The following is a 15026-nucleotide window of genomic DNA, read 5'->3' as shown; positions in this document are numbered from 1 at the left end:
TGCTGGGAATGACAAATTGAAGAGAACAGCCTGGCATTCATCATCACAAAAAATATTTCAAGATCTGTCCTGAAGTACAATGCTGTCAGTGATAGGATAATATCCATATACCTACATGGAAGACCAGTTAGTAGCTATTATTCAAATTTACACACCAACCACCAAAACCAAAGATGAGGAAATTGAAGATTTTTACCAACTTCTGTTGTCTGAAATTGACCAAACACTCAATCAAGATGTATTGATTATTATAGGTAATTTGAATGCAAAAGTCAGAAACGAAGAAGAATCAGCAGTAGTTGGAAAATATGGCCTTGGTTATAGAAATTACACTGGAGTTCGCATGATAGAATTTTGCAAGATCAATTACTTATTCATTGCAAATACCTTTTTTTTCAACAACATAAATGGCAGCTATATACGTGGACCTTACCAGATGGAGTACACAGGAGTCAGATTGACTATATCTGTGGCAAGAGGTGATGGAAAAGCTCAATACCTTTAGCCCAAACAAGGCCAGGAGCTGATTGTGGAACAGACCATCAACTGCTCACATGCAAGTTCAAGTTGAAGTCAAAGATAATTAAAACAAGTCCATGAGAGCCAAAATATGATCTTGAATATGTCCCTCCTGAATTTAGAGACCATCTAAAAAATAGATCTGACGCACTGAACACCAATGACCCAGAACCAGAAAAATTGTGGGATGATATCAAGAACATTATACGTGAAGAAAGCAAAGATCATTAAAAAGACAGGAAAGGAAGAAAAAAACAAAATAGTTGTCAGAAGAGATTCTGAAACTTGCTCTTGAACACAGAGTAGCTAAAGCAAATGGAAGAAATGACAAAACAAAAGAGCTGAACAGTAGATTTCAAAGAGCAGCTCAAGAAGACAGTCAATTATTATAATGAAATGTGCAAAGACAGAGTTAGAAAACCAAAAGAGAAGAATATACTTAGCATTTCTCAAGCTGAAAGAACCGAAGAAAAAATTCAAGCCCCAAGTTGCAATACTGAAAGATTCTATGGGAATTTTTTTTTTTTTTAAATTTTATTGTGGTCTGGGTGAAAGTTTACAGAGCAAATTCATCTTCCATATAGCAGTTCATATACACTGTCTCATGACATGGACTGCAATTTCCCAAATGCAACAGCTCTCTTCTCTATGGGCAAAATATTGAATGATACAGGAAGCATCAAAAGAAGATGGAGGAATACACAGAGTCACTGTACCAAGAAGAATTGATCGATGTTCATCTATTTCAGGAGGTGGAATATGATCAAGAACCAATGGTATTGAAGGAAGAAGTTGAAGCTGCACTGAAGGAGTTGGTGAAGAACAAGGCTCCAGGAATTGACAGAATTGCCATTGAGATGTATCAACAAATGGATGCTGTGCTGGAGGCCCTCACTTGTCTCTGCCAAGAAATTTGGAAGACAGCTACCTGGCCAACTGATTTGAAAGAGATCCATATTTGTTCCCATTCCAAAGAAAGGTGATCCAACAGACTATGGAAATTATAGAACAATATTATTAATATCACACCCAAATGAAATCTTACTGAAGATAATTAAATAATGGTTGCAGCAGTATATTGACAGGGAACATCCAGAAATTCATGCTGGTTTCAGAAGAGGACATGGAACAAGGGATATCATTGCTGGTGTCAGATGGATCTTGGCTGAAAGCAAAGAATACCAGAAAGATATTTACTTGTGTTTAATTGATTGTGCAAAAGCATTCAACTGTGTGGATCACAATAAGTTGTGGGAATATTGAGAGGAATAGAAATTCCAGAACACTTAATTGTGCTAATGAGGAACCTGTACATAGACCAGGAGGCTGTAGTTTGAACAGAACAAGGGATACTGCAATGGCTTAAAATCAGGAAAGGAATACATCAGGTTGTATCTTTTCACCATGCTTATTCAATCTGTATGTTGTTGTTGTTGTTATTTGCCGTCGAGTCGGCCCCGACTCATAGCGACCCCTCCTTGGGTTTCCGAGGCAGTATCACTATGGAAGTAGGATTGCCCAACCTTCCTTCCGAGGAGTGGCTGGTGGGTTTGAACCGCCAGCCTTCTGGTTAGCAGTCAAGTGCCTTAGGCACTATTCTACCAGAGCTCTGCTGAATAAATAATCTGAGAAGCTGGACTATATGAAGAAGAACGTGGCATCAAGATTGGAGGAAGACTCATTAACAACCTGCGATATACATCCGACCCAACCTTGCTTGATGGAAGTGAAGATGACATGAAGCACTTACTGATGAAGATTAAAGACTACAGTCTGCAGTATGGATTACACCTCAACATAAAGAAAACAAAATTCCTCATAACTGGAAGCATCACAAAAAATAGAGAGAAGATCAAAGTTGTCATAGCTTTCATATTACTTGGTTCTACGATTAACACCCATGGAAGCAGCCGTCAAGAAATCAGACGATGTATTGCACTGGGAAAATCTGCTGCAAAAGACTTTTTTAAAGTGCTGAAGAGCAAAGATGTCCCTTTGAAGACTAAGGTGAGCCTAACCCAAGCCACGGTATTTTCAATCACCTCATATGCATGTGAAAGCTAGACAATAAATAAGGAAGACCAAAGAAGAGTTGATGCTTTTGAGTTGTGGGGTTGGCGAAGAATACTGAAAGTACCATGGACTGTCAGAAGAACAAATAAATCTGTCTTGGAAGAAGAATGGCTAGACTTCATCTTGCATGCTTTGGTCATTTTATCAAAAGGGACCATTCCCTGGAGAAGTATATCATGCTTGGTAAGGTAGAGCTCTGATGGTGTAGTGCCTAGGGTATTTGGATGCTAACCAGAAGGCTGGAGGTTCAAACCCACCAGCCACCCCTCAGAAGGAAGATTGGACAATCTCCTTCTGTAGTGATAGTGCCTTGGAAACCCAAAGAGGAGTCACTGTCAGATCTGACTTGACGGTAGTGAGTTTGGTTTGAAGGTGGAGAGTCAGCAAAAAAGGTGAAGGCTCTCAGCGAGGTGGGGTGACACAGTATCTGCAATGATGGGCTCAGGTATAGCAAGTATTGTGAGGCTGGCACAGGACTGGGCAGTGTTTTGTTCTCTTGTACATAGGGTCACTATGAGTTAGAGGTGACTTGACAGCACCTAGGAACAACAACAAATGTTTTTAGAGGATCCTCTCCCTCTGAAGACCATGGTCTGAGAGTCATCATATTGATCTCTTAGTAGGAAGAGAAGAATAAGGAATTGGGAAGACTGGTGGTCTGGGAGGAGAGAGGGGGCAGTGAACGGGATTACTGAAGTATCTACCTTATAGACTGGGTACGTTAAAACAAAGAAAACCCAGTTGCCATTGAATTGATTTCTACTCACGGTGCACTCATGTGTTTCAAAGTAGAATTGTGCTCCATAGGTCGTCAGTGGCTGATTTTCTGGAAGTAGATTTCCAGGTCTTTCTTCTGAGGTGCCTTTTGGGTAGATTGAACCCACTATCCTTTCAGATAACAGCCCAGTGTGTCAACCATTTGTGCCACCCATGGACTATGCTTGGCAAATAGTACTCATTACATGGTAGTGAAAAAACAAACACATTCCTGGGTGGTGGCAACAAAGGCAGACTCCTTTACTAAACTTACTTTTGAATGAATGCCTTTCCCTCAGCAGATCCCTGGGACAAGCCATCACTGATGATTTCATTGTACTCTCGGCAGGGGATGATGCTGGTGACCTGTAGTTAATTTTTGGAGGTGTGGCTAAGAAGTTGTTGGAAGACACACCTTTAGGACCCTTTCTTAACTTCACTCCAAGTCTCTTTTCAAATGGATATGTTTCCTGCCAAGATTATTATTATTATTATTATTATTTTTAACTCCCCCTCCATAGAGAAGAGACTGGCAAGATCTCCCAACAAGAAACAAATTATTCTGCTTGGAAACCACACAGGGATATATTCAGCTTTGGATGTGTGGCAAGGATCTTGTTGGCTTTGGCAGCAAGGGGCTCTATTTGGGGACAGGTGAGGTGGAATTACTTAGCATCTGACTTGAGTAATTCAATTTAGCCCCCGTTTATTTGGCATCTCCTCTATGTGCGGAGCATTGGCACAGGCAGGTGAAGACATGGTTCCTGCTCTCTGGGAGCTACTGTCCAGTGAGGGAGAGACACCAGCATAGCTCAACGTCCACAGAACAGGACACACAAAGGGCACAGGGGCAGGAATCTCTTGAGTGACCAGTGAGGTTGAAGAGGCAGAGAATATGTCCTCGGTGAGACCATCACCCCTCTGCTCTGGGAGAGATATTTTACCCTTTTCTCACAGCCTTCCAGAGCTTCACAGAGCTTCTGGCTTCATCATTGATCAGTGCATTTCTTTCTTGTGAACATCTCATCCTTACTTCATATTGTCTCCATGGAATGCTAACCATGCCTTTGAATGCAACTTATTATTTGGGTCTTTAAAGAAATATATTCATTCATGCAGCAAACATTTATTAGTTCCTTGATTTTGGCAGGCAAATGGCAGATGGACCAGGAAGGGAAAGGCCCTAGACATCCCAGAGGAGGATATTTCTCTACTCCCAGGCTAAGGGATGAGACCTAACCAAAAAGACCTATTGATGATGGAGATGAGGGAGGGGTTCAAGGAATATGAAGGGGGCAGAATCTGAAGGACCTGAAAGCATATTTGTATACAGTGAGGGAGAAGAAGGGGTGTAGATTGTGCTCAGGCTGGGTTAGTTGACATTGATGGTTGACATTACATGTGATTTGTTGTTGTTGTTGTTGTTGTTAGGTGCTGTCAAGTCATCTCTGACTCATAGTGACCCTATGCATGGCAGAATGAAACACTGCCCAGTTCTGTACCAACCTCATGATCCTTGCTATACCTGAGCTCATCATGGCAGCCGCTGTGTCAATCCATCTCGTTGAGGGCCTTTCCCTTCTTCATTGACCCTCCACTTTACCAAGCATGATACCCTTCTCCAGGGAATAGTTCCTTCTTACAATATGACCAAAGCAGGTGAGACAAACTCTGGCCATTCTTGCTTCCAAGGACCATTCCAGTTGCACTTCTTCCAGGACAGATTTGTTAGTCCTTTAGCAGACCATGGTACTCTTAGCACTCTTCTCCAACACCACAACTCAAAAGTATCAACTCTTCTTCAGTCTTCCTTATTCATTGCCCAGCTCTCACATGCATAAGAAGTGATTGAAAATACCGTATCTTGGGTTAGGCACACCTTAGTCTTCAGGGAGACATCTTTGCTCTTTATCACTAGAAAGAGGTCTTTTGCAGCCAATTTGCCCAATGCAATATGGCATCTGATGTCTTGACTGCTGCTTCCATTGGTGCTGATTGTAGAACCAAGTAATATAAAGTCCTTGACAACTTCAATCTTTTATCATTTATTGTGAAGCTGTTTATTGGACCAGTTCTGAGGATTTTTGTTTTCTTTATATTGAGGTGTAATCCATACTGCAGACTGTAGTCTTTAATCTTCATTAGTAAGTGCTTCAAGTCATTCTCACTTTCAGCAAGCAAAGTTGTGCTGTCTGTATATCGCAGAGTCTTCTTCCAAACCTGATGCCACATTCTTCTTCATATAATCGAGCTTCTCAGTTTATTCGCTCAGTATACAAATTGAATAAGTATGGTGAAAGGACACAACCTTGACACACTCCCTCCTTGATTTTGAACCATGCAGTATCCCCTTGTTCTGTTTGAACAACAGCCTCCTGATGTATATACAGGTTCCTCCTGAGTACAATCAAGTGTTCTGGAATTCCCATTCTTCTCAATGTTACCCACAATTTGTTATGATCCACACAATTGAATGCTTTGGCATAGTCAATAAAAGATAAGTAAACATCTCTCTGGTATTCTTTGCTTTCAGCTGAGATCCATCTGATATCAGCAATGATATCCCTCATTCCATATCCTCTTCTGAATCCAACTTGTATTTCTGGAAGTTCTCTGTCAATATACTGCTACAACCGTTTTTGAATTATCTTCAGTAAGATTTTACTTGCACATGATATTAATGATATTGTTCAAAAACTTCCACATTCTGTGGGTTTACCTTTCTTTGGCATTAGTGGAAATATGGATCTCTTCCAATCAGTTGGCCAGGTAGCTATCTATCATATCTCTTGGCATAACTGAGTGAGTGCCTCCAGTGGGGCTTCCATTTGTTGAAACACCTCAATGGGTACTCCATTAATTCCTGGAGCCTTGTTCTTCTCCAATTCCATCCATGCAGCTCTCACTTCTTCCTTCAATGCCATTGGTTCTTGATCATATGCCACCTCCTGAAATGTATGAACATCGACCAATTCTTTTTGGTACAGTGCTGCTGTGTATTTCTTCTGTCTTCTTTTGATGTTTTCTGCATCATTCAATATTTTGCCCATAGCATCTTTCAATACTACAACTTGAGGCTTATTTTTTTTTCCTTATTTCTTTCAGCTCAAGAAATGCTGAGCATGTTCTTCCCTTTTGGTTTTCTAACTCCAGGTCTTTGCACATTTTGTTATAATAGTTGGCTTTGTCTTCTCTAGCTGCTCTTTGAAATTTTCTGCTCAGCTCTTTTATCTTGTCATTTTTTCCATTTGCTTTAGCTACTCTGTGTTCAAGAGCAAGTTTCATAGTCTCTTCTGATGTCCATTTTGGTCTTTTCTTCCTTTCTCATCTTTTTAATGACCTCTTGCTTTCTTCATGGATGATGTTCTTGATGTCATTCCACAATTCCTTTGGTTTTTGGTCATTGGTGTTCAATACATCATATCTATTCTTTAAATGGTCTCTAAATTCAGGAGGGATATTATCAAGGTCATATTTTGGCTCTCGTGGACTTGTTTTAATTGTCTTCAACTTCCAGTTGAACTTGCATATGGGCAGTTGATGGTCTGTTCCACAATCAGCTCCTGGCCCTGTTTTGGCCAAAGATATTGAACTTCTCCATCGTTTCTTGCCATAGATGTAGTCAATTTGATTCCTGTGTATTCCATCTGGTGAAGTTCACATATATAGCCATCGCTTATGTTGTTGAAAAAAGGTATTTGCAATGAGTAAGTGGTTGATCTTGCAAAATTCTATCATGAGATCTCCAGCGTAATTTCTATCACCAAGGCCATATTTTTCAAAAACCACTGATTCTTCGTTTCTAACTTTTGCATTCCAATCATCTGTAATAATTAATACATCCTGATTGAGTGTTTGGTCAATTTCAGACAACAGAAGTTGGAAAAAATCTTCAATTTCCTCATTTGGTGGTTGGTGTATAAAGTTGAATAATAATAGTATTAACTGGTCTTCCTTATAGGCATATGGATATCATCCTATCACCAAGAGCATTGTACTTCAGGACAGATCTTGAAACAGTCTTTGTGTTGATGAATACCACACCATTCCTCTTCAATTTGTCATTCTCAGCATAGTAGATCATATGGTTGTCTGATTCAAACTGGTCATAACCAGTCCATTTCAGCTGACTATTGCCTGGGATATCAATCTTTATGTGTTCCACTTCATTTTGGACAACTTCCAATTTTCCTAGATTCATACTTCATACATTCCACGTTCCAATGATTAATGATGTTTGCATCTGTTTCTACTCATTTTGAGCCATGCTACATCAGCCAGTGGAGGTCCCAAAAGCTTTACTCTATACATATTGTTAAGGTCATATTTACTCTGCGGTGTCAGCTTTTGCCCAGTCAAATGTTGAGTGCCTTCCAACCTGATGGGCTCATCTTCTGGGACTGTATTGGACAATGTTTTAGGGCTATTCATAAAGTTTTCCAGTAGTGTATCAGACAGTGAGTGTTTCACTGCTACTCATAATTCACATGTCATTTAGTCCATAGTAATATTTTCCCAGTGGGTGAGTCAGGTTTCCACTGCACAGCCTGGGAACTTGAATAGAAGTTCCCTTTAGTGGCACTTAAGCTGGTAGTGCCCTAATATGGAATTAAATAATATTAAAACACCAAGTGAGAAAGAGAAGGATACTGACAGCTTTCTTCTCCCTTCTTCACCTCCTCCCCTCCTCTTTTTCTTTTCTTCTTCTTCCTTCCTCTCCTTGTCCTCTTCTTTTTCTTCCTTCTTTTCTTCCTCTCCCCTCCCCTCCATCCTCTCCTTCTTTCCTTCCTGTAGTAACATGGAGAAAGGTTCAGTGCTACCTCTCTGACTTTCCTAATCTTCCTTTTGAAAAAACAGTGAAAGATTCAGATTACGAACCTTAAGGTGACAACATTGTTTAGTGCAATTCAGTAGCAATGTTTTGTTTCCACTGTGGTCATTTTTCCTGTCACCTTTCATTTATGGCAAGCACTTTCCATTTTTTTTTTTATATCAAGTTCCTTAACAAATAAATTTTTTAATTATCAAAAAGTAAATCAATGTGAAAAAAAATTAAGCGAATAATAGCTATGGCCACTCCTTGGAAGGAAGGTTGGGCAATCTACTTCCGCAGTGATACTGCATCGGAAACTCAAGGAGGGGTCTCTATGAGTCAGGGCTGACTCAATGGCATATGACAACAACAACAACATGGTAAAACTTATATAGTGCTACTTGTATGTCAAAAGTCACCTTGCCTGCATGCTGTAATGATGAGTGTGAGTACAGGGGTGGATTCACAGTGGTTAAAGTGCTTGGCTCCTACCCAAAATGTTGGTGGTTTGAACCCACCAGCAGTTCCACAGGAGAAAGAACTGGTGATCTACTACCATAAAGGTGACAGTCCAGGAGACACTATGGGGCAGTTCTACTCTATCCTATAGGGTGGCTGTGAGTTGGAATTGACTTGATGGCACCTAACAGCAACAACTACAACAAAGAATGAAGCATAATATTAATAATCTAGTCACCAGGCACCAAAGGCAAACTATCCTGACCTTAACCCAGAAAGCTGGAAAGACAACTATTCAGACTGTGCTCTAAGTGATCATTTAATTTTTTTCATTCAAGTATGTTAATGTTTCCATTTTTTGGCTTAGTCTGGGCGGAGTGACATATTCATGTGAATTTCCAAATAAAGAAGAGGAGAAGAAGTACAAAAAAGAAGGGGGAAGGAAAGGCAGCATCACACCTTGTACCTGGTCATCTGAGCCTCTCGGCAATTCTGAGCTTGTCACTGAGGACACGAGTAGGAATGACCAGCAGTGGGGACGTGACTTACTCATGATCACACTCATAACAGCAACATGCACTGCATGTTCAGACCCCATCTGAGCACCATCCAAACCAAACCAGACAAGTTGCCATGGAGTCAACTGCAACTCATGGCGATCATGTATGCCAAAGCGGAACTGTGCTCCTTAGGGTTTTCAGGGGCTGATTTTTTTGGGGAGTAGATCACCAGGCCTTTCTTCTGATTTACCCCCGGATGGATCAAATCTCCAACCTTTTGGCTTGCAGCTGAGTGCATCATCCATTGCATCACCCAGGGACTCCGTCTGGGGCCACACAGCTGCTATATCAATATTTAACCTCCACATCATCCCTATGAGGTGGGACCATCATCATCTCTAGTAGGGATGAGGAAGCTGATCCATGCAATTAGACCAAGGTCACACATTTAACAAATGGAGGTCCAGGACCTGAGTCAAGGCAGTTTGGTGACAGGGTTCACACACTTAACAGCTCTGCTGTACGACAGTCACAACTTTGATGAGTGTTCTAAATCCTATGTTCTACAAACATTTATTGGGCATCTGCTGTGCGTCAGGCACTGTGCTAGGTACAAAGGCTACAAATATAGCTAAGACTCATTGGTGTCACTAGGGTTGGTGTTACCCACTGTGGTTGCTCCTGGTGCTACCTCTCCTATGGACCTCCTCCTGTACCAGACCATACAGAATCCTTGTTGTCATGTGCCGTCGAGTCAGACCTGACTCATAGCAACCCCTCCTTGGGTTTCCGAGGCAGTATCACTACGGAAGTTGATTGCCCCACAGAATCCTTAGTAATGTTTATTATTAATTTTAAATATAGAATAGTATATGATAAATATAGCTACAAATTTCTTAAATGTAGTATTTCTTAGATTATATGAATAGTAACAACAAAATTGTTTTTATAAAATCTTTCTACACTGAATTACAACATTATTAGTTATACTATTCTAGTAAGTGAACGAAGTGTTTTTTGATTATTCTCCTTTCAATGACTGCTTCAAAGTTATTAATATAGATTCATAAATACTACTCACCACAGCATTGTCGCTAAAACCCCAGACATTTTGACCTAATCAGCCACTAAAAACACCAGCAGCAATGAAAACAATAGCTCATGAACGCAGAACATGCAGGCGGAACCACGGGATCTGGAGGGTCATTGCAAGTGGCTAATAATGACAGCTCTGAGTGGGGCCCAGTGATACTGTTGTTGGTAGGTGCCTTGGAGCCACTTCTGACTCTTTGTGACCCCGTGTCCAACAGAACGAAACACTGCCTGGTCCCGTGCCATCCTCACAGTCCTTGTCATGCCTGAGCCCATCGTTGCAGCCACTGTGTCAATCTATCTCATTGGAGGTCTTCCCTGTTTCTCACTGACCTACTTTACCAAGCATGATATCCTTCTCCAGGAATCGGTCCCTTCTGACAACATGACCAAAGTAGGGAGTGCATTAGAAGATTCAGAAAGTGAATTAGCATAGAGTTCTAGCCTTGTAGATATATTGATAGATGTAAGCTGGCCTTACAAAAAGTGCTTTTGTTGTTGTAACTAACTACAGGGATATATATATATCTATATATATCTATATATCTGTATCTCTCTCTATATATATATATCATAAAATTTCTGCTGAAACACTGCACAAAAATTTATAGGCAGTGATTTTAGTGTCACCCTCTCAACCTGGTGTGGTCTGCACCCCACGGTCCTTTAGTGATACCACTAGGCTCAGTCCTGTCCTCTGGGACCTCAGAAGTGGGAGGGGGAGGCTGGCTGATGTAGCAACTGAGCATGATGGAGGTAAGGACGAAATCTAATGAAGGTGCAAAGGAGGGACAGATGAACTCTGCAGTGACGGCTGGAGGAAAGACTCTGTGAGGAGGGGCAGCTGGAGTTGACCTTAGTGGCTGACTGTGAGGTCACCTGGTGGATGGATGAAGCAAGTGGTGGTGGGTAGAGTACCTTCAGGTAGAAGGAACCAAGAGAACAACCAGCTGTAAATTAACTAGCTGCAAAGCAACTAGCTATAAAGTAACCAACTGTAAAGTCAGAAACTGTAAAGCAAAATGGTGTGTTTGGGAGTTTATAATATAGTCTGGCTGGGAAGAGGGGAAGTTGAAAAGACAGGAGGAACAGTGGGAGACAGAGGGAGGTGTTCTTGATACACCTGGTAAAACAAACATGCTCCTCAAGTCCATCAATATGACAACTTGGTAAGATCTCCATTAGTCTCTGGGTGCTGTGAACAGTTAATGTGCTGGGCTGCTAACTGAATGGGTGGCGGTTCAGAGTCTACTCAGAAGAAGAAAGATCTGGTGATCTACTTCCAAAAATTGAGCCATTGCAAACTCTATGGAGCACAGTTCTGCTCTGAAACACAGGGGGTCGTCAGGAGTCGGAACTACTCAATGGCAACTGGTTTTGGTTGTTTAAAGATCTCAACACACCAAAATAAGCTTCAAGGGACATTCTAGCAAAATGTAGACTGGTTAATGCAGCCTTAAGGCTGGAGGCAGAAACACACAAGACAGAGAACAGATCAAACCAGGACCTGCAAAGGCCTATGCTCATGTCCCAATCAGCACCTAAGAAAAGTTCTTCTCTGCATTGCTTCCTCAGAGGGACCCGATGATATCTGTCATTTCTCCACTCTCCTGAGAAGATCGCTGTGTTTAATTTCTACCCTCTGTGCATGGAATCGCCCTCCTTTGAAGAGGGCTGGTGCAAAACCCAGAGGCAGCCATCCAATTATGCCAAATACGGGGAGAAATTTACCATGAGAACAATTTGTCAGCCAAGCCTTGTGTTTACGCAGTTCTGTTGTCCCTGGAAGACTGTCTTTGGAACCATATTTGCACACTTTCATAGTCATCCTGAGCAGAGTGACGAGCCTGGTGCTTTGTATACACAGACACGGGCTTCCAGTTGTTCTGAGGTGCTTGTGATGACGGTCCACACCATCCACTTGGTGGGGATGGAGCACTCACAGTGTACCTGGCACTGTGAGGGGCTGGGGGCAGTGGGGACAGGGGATACAGAGATGAATTAGGTGTGGTGATAGGTGCCGAAGCTTAAAGTCTGGGAGGAGACAGAGAAACTATAAATAACTATAAATAACTGCAGAACAAGAGGAGAGAGATGGGGTCCTTCAGAGAGGCAGGCCTTTAGAGGCTTTGACCTTCAGAGAAGGGAGGTTAGTCCCAGCGCAGGGAGAAGCAAAGGTTTTGCAGATGGTTCTCCACTACACTGAACCTTCCAGACATTTCCTCAGCAAATATATGCTTACTGTGGGGACAAAAGTTGGCTGGGTGGTGCAGATGGTTAAACAAAAAACCCAAACCCTTTGCTGTCCAGTTGATTCCAACACATAGCAACCCTATGGACAGAGTAGGGTTTCCATGGCTGTTGATCTTGATGGAAGCAAAGCTCAAGCCAAACTCACAGTCATCAAGTCAGTTTTGACTCACAGTGCCCTTAGAGGATGTAACAGACCTGCCCCATAGGGTCTCCAAGGCTGTCAGTCTTTATGGATGCCAACTGCTCCATGTTTCTCCCATGGAGTGGCTGAAGGGCCTGAACCTCCCACCTTTCAGTTGGCAGCCAACCACTTAACCAGCACACCACCCACCAGAGTTCCCTCTCAAATGGAACTTGACTCCTAGCCAAAAGATTAGCAGTTTGAACCCACTCAGTGGTGCCTCAGAAGACAGGCCTGGCCATGCTTCTGAGAGATTATAGCCTTGAAACCCTATGGAGCAGTTCTTCTCTGCACACGTGGGTTTGCCATGAGTTGAAATCCACTTGACTAACAGCCACATGGGGACAAGATTCCTGCCAGTGCCAACGACACACAGATAATGCTGAACAAGGCAGAGAAGGTGCTTCTTGTCATGGAGCTTACATTCTAGTGGGCAGTTATTTTGAGTTTTTATTTGATTCTTTTTTATAGTGCTCGTTCTGGTGAACTTCTCCATCTTTGAGGTAATAATGTATTGAGCTCATTAACTACAATTATTTTAAAATTTGTATCTGATATTTCTGAAACCTGGATCACTTGTGGGCTGGTTTACATTGTTGCTTTGTTTTTTCTCTTGGCTTTTGGTCACTGGTACGTGTGATGATTTATAATGTCCTACTATACGTTGTGGGAGCTCTAGTAGCATAGTAGCTAAGGCACCTGACTGCTAACCAGAAGGCTGGCGGTTCAAACCCACCAGCCACTCCTGGGAAGGAAGATGGGGCAATCTAATTCCGTAGTGATACTGCCTCGGAAACCCAAGGAGGGGTCACTATGAGTCGGGTCTGACTCGATGGCACATAACAACAACAACAACACTGCATGTTGTGTGTGGAAAAGTGGCCGAGGCTGTGGATAATACTTCCTCTAGAAAGGATATAATTTTCTTCTCCCAGGCAGTTAGGGTATGGGCATTTTTGACCCAATCAGTGATGGACATGCCTTGAGCCTGGGGTTAGAAATCTGTAGTGCTGGTCTACTTCTGGTTGCTTTTACTACTAGGAGTGCTGGTGGCACAGTGGTTAAGGCATTTGGCTGCTAACCAGTAGGTCTGAGGTTCCAATTCATCAGCCACTCAGTGGAAGAAAGATGTGACAGTGTGCTCTGGCAAAGATTTACAGCTTGGAAACACTATGGGGCAGATTCTACCCTGTCCTAAAGGGTCATAATGAGTTGGAATTGACTCAACGGCAGTGGGTTTTTTCACCCTCATTCTTGACAGACCCTAAATTTCAATGTCTATCAGTCTTGGGATTCAGTCTTAGAAGGAGGATCCAGAACAGGCATAATGGAAAATTCCCCCTGCCTCCAAAACACAATCAGGTACCCTCAGAGGACCAGACCAAAGCTGCCTGGGTGTCACCAGAGCCAGTTTTAGGGGGGGCTAGCTCCGTGGCATCACCTCAAAGGGGCTGCCTGGCCGGCTGTTTCCCCAGAAAGCCAGAGGCGGCTGGCATGGGAAGTGCCCTTGCTTCCAGAGGATCCAGGAAACAGCGTCACCGGGGTGTTGGCGCCTGGGGAAGGGAGTGGCCTTTTTCTGAAGGAAGGACTGTCAGTAGCCTTCTGCTCTATGCCTTGCCTCCATGGAAATGGCAGAGAGGCCCAAACAAGAAGTCCTCCATTTTGGGGAAGAGAGGGTGAACCATCCACAGAGAGCTCCTTGTCGTTAGAGTGACGGCAATGAGCTATGGTGTCTCCACAAGGCACTGTTACCAGGATCCCAGCTGGTGAGATGATCAGTGACCGAGAGAGCCGGCTGTGCCCAGCTGAGCCAGGGAATGGCAGTTTGGAGAGTGGGGACATGAGAGGAGGGGCAGCAGGGACTGTCTACCAACAGACTCAGAACATCCAAGTGGGAGGGGGCTCAGAGAGAGTCTGGGACTTGCCCAGGTCACACAGGAAGTTGTGAACTAGCTCTAAGCCCCATGTAATAATGTTGCCTCTGCTGCTCCAAGATGGACACTGCTAGTGGCATCTTACGTTTACTGAAGGTTTCCTTTCCATTCATCATCCCAGGGATTTCTCAGAGCTATCCTGAAAAGTTGTGCTACAGGCAGTCTCTACTTATGACCTATCTGAGTTACAACAAACAACACTTACAACAGTCTGTTGTTTTTTCAATTTACAAAACATCTTATTGTTAGTAATATGTACTGCATGTAATGTTGCAGTGTATAATTTGTCAATGTAATGAAATGTATCTGTAAGTTTTTGTAATGTTTCCAACCCCCAAGGACAAATAAAGACTGGATTTACAAAGAAACTGATAATAAAAGGCAATAATGATGAAAACTAAATAATAATAATAGACTTATGTCAAAACCTTCTTAGGGGTTTGATT

This window comes from Orycteropus afer, unplaced genomic scaffold (assembly GCF_000298275.1).
Source record: "Orycteropus afer afer isolate SDZICR_OR568_19922 unplaced genomic scaffold, OryAfe1.0 scaffold00069, whole genome shotgun sequence".
In the NCBI taxonomy this organism is placed as follows: domain Eukaryota; kingdom Metazoa; phylum Chordata; class Mammalia; order Tubulidentata; family Orycteropodidae; genus Orycteropus; species Orycteropus afer.
This window is presented reverse-complemented; position numbering follows the sequence as displayed.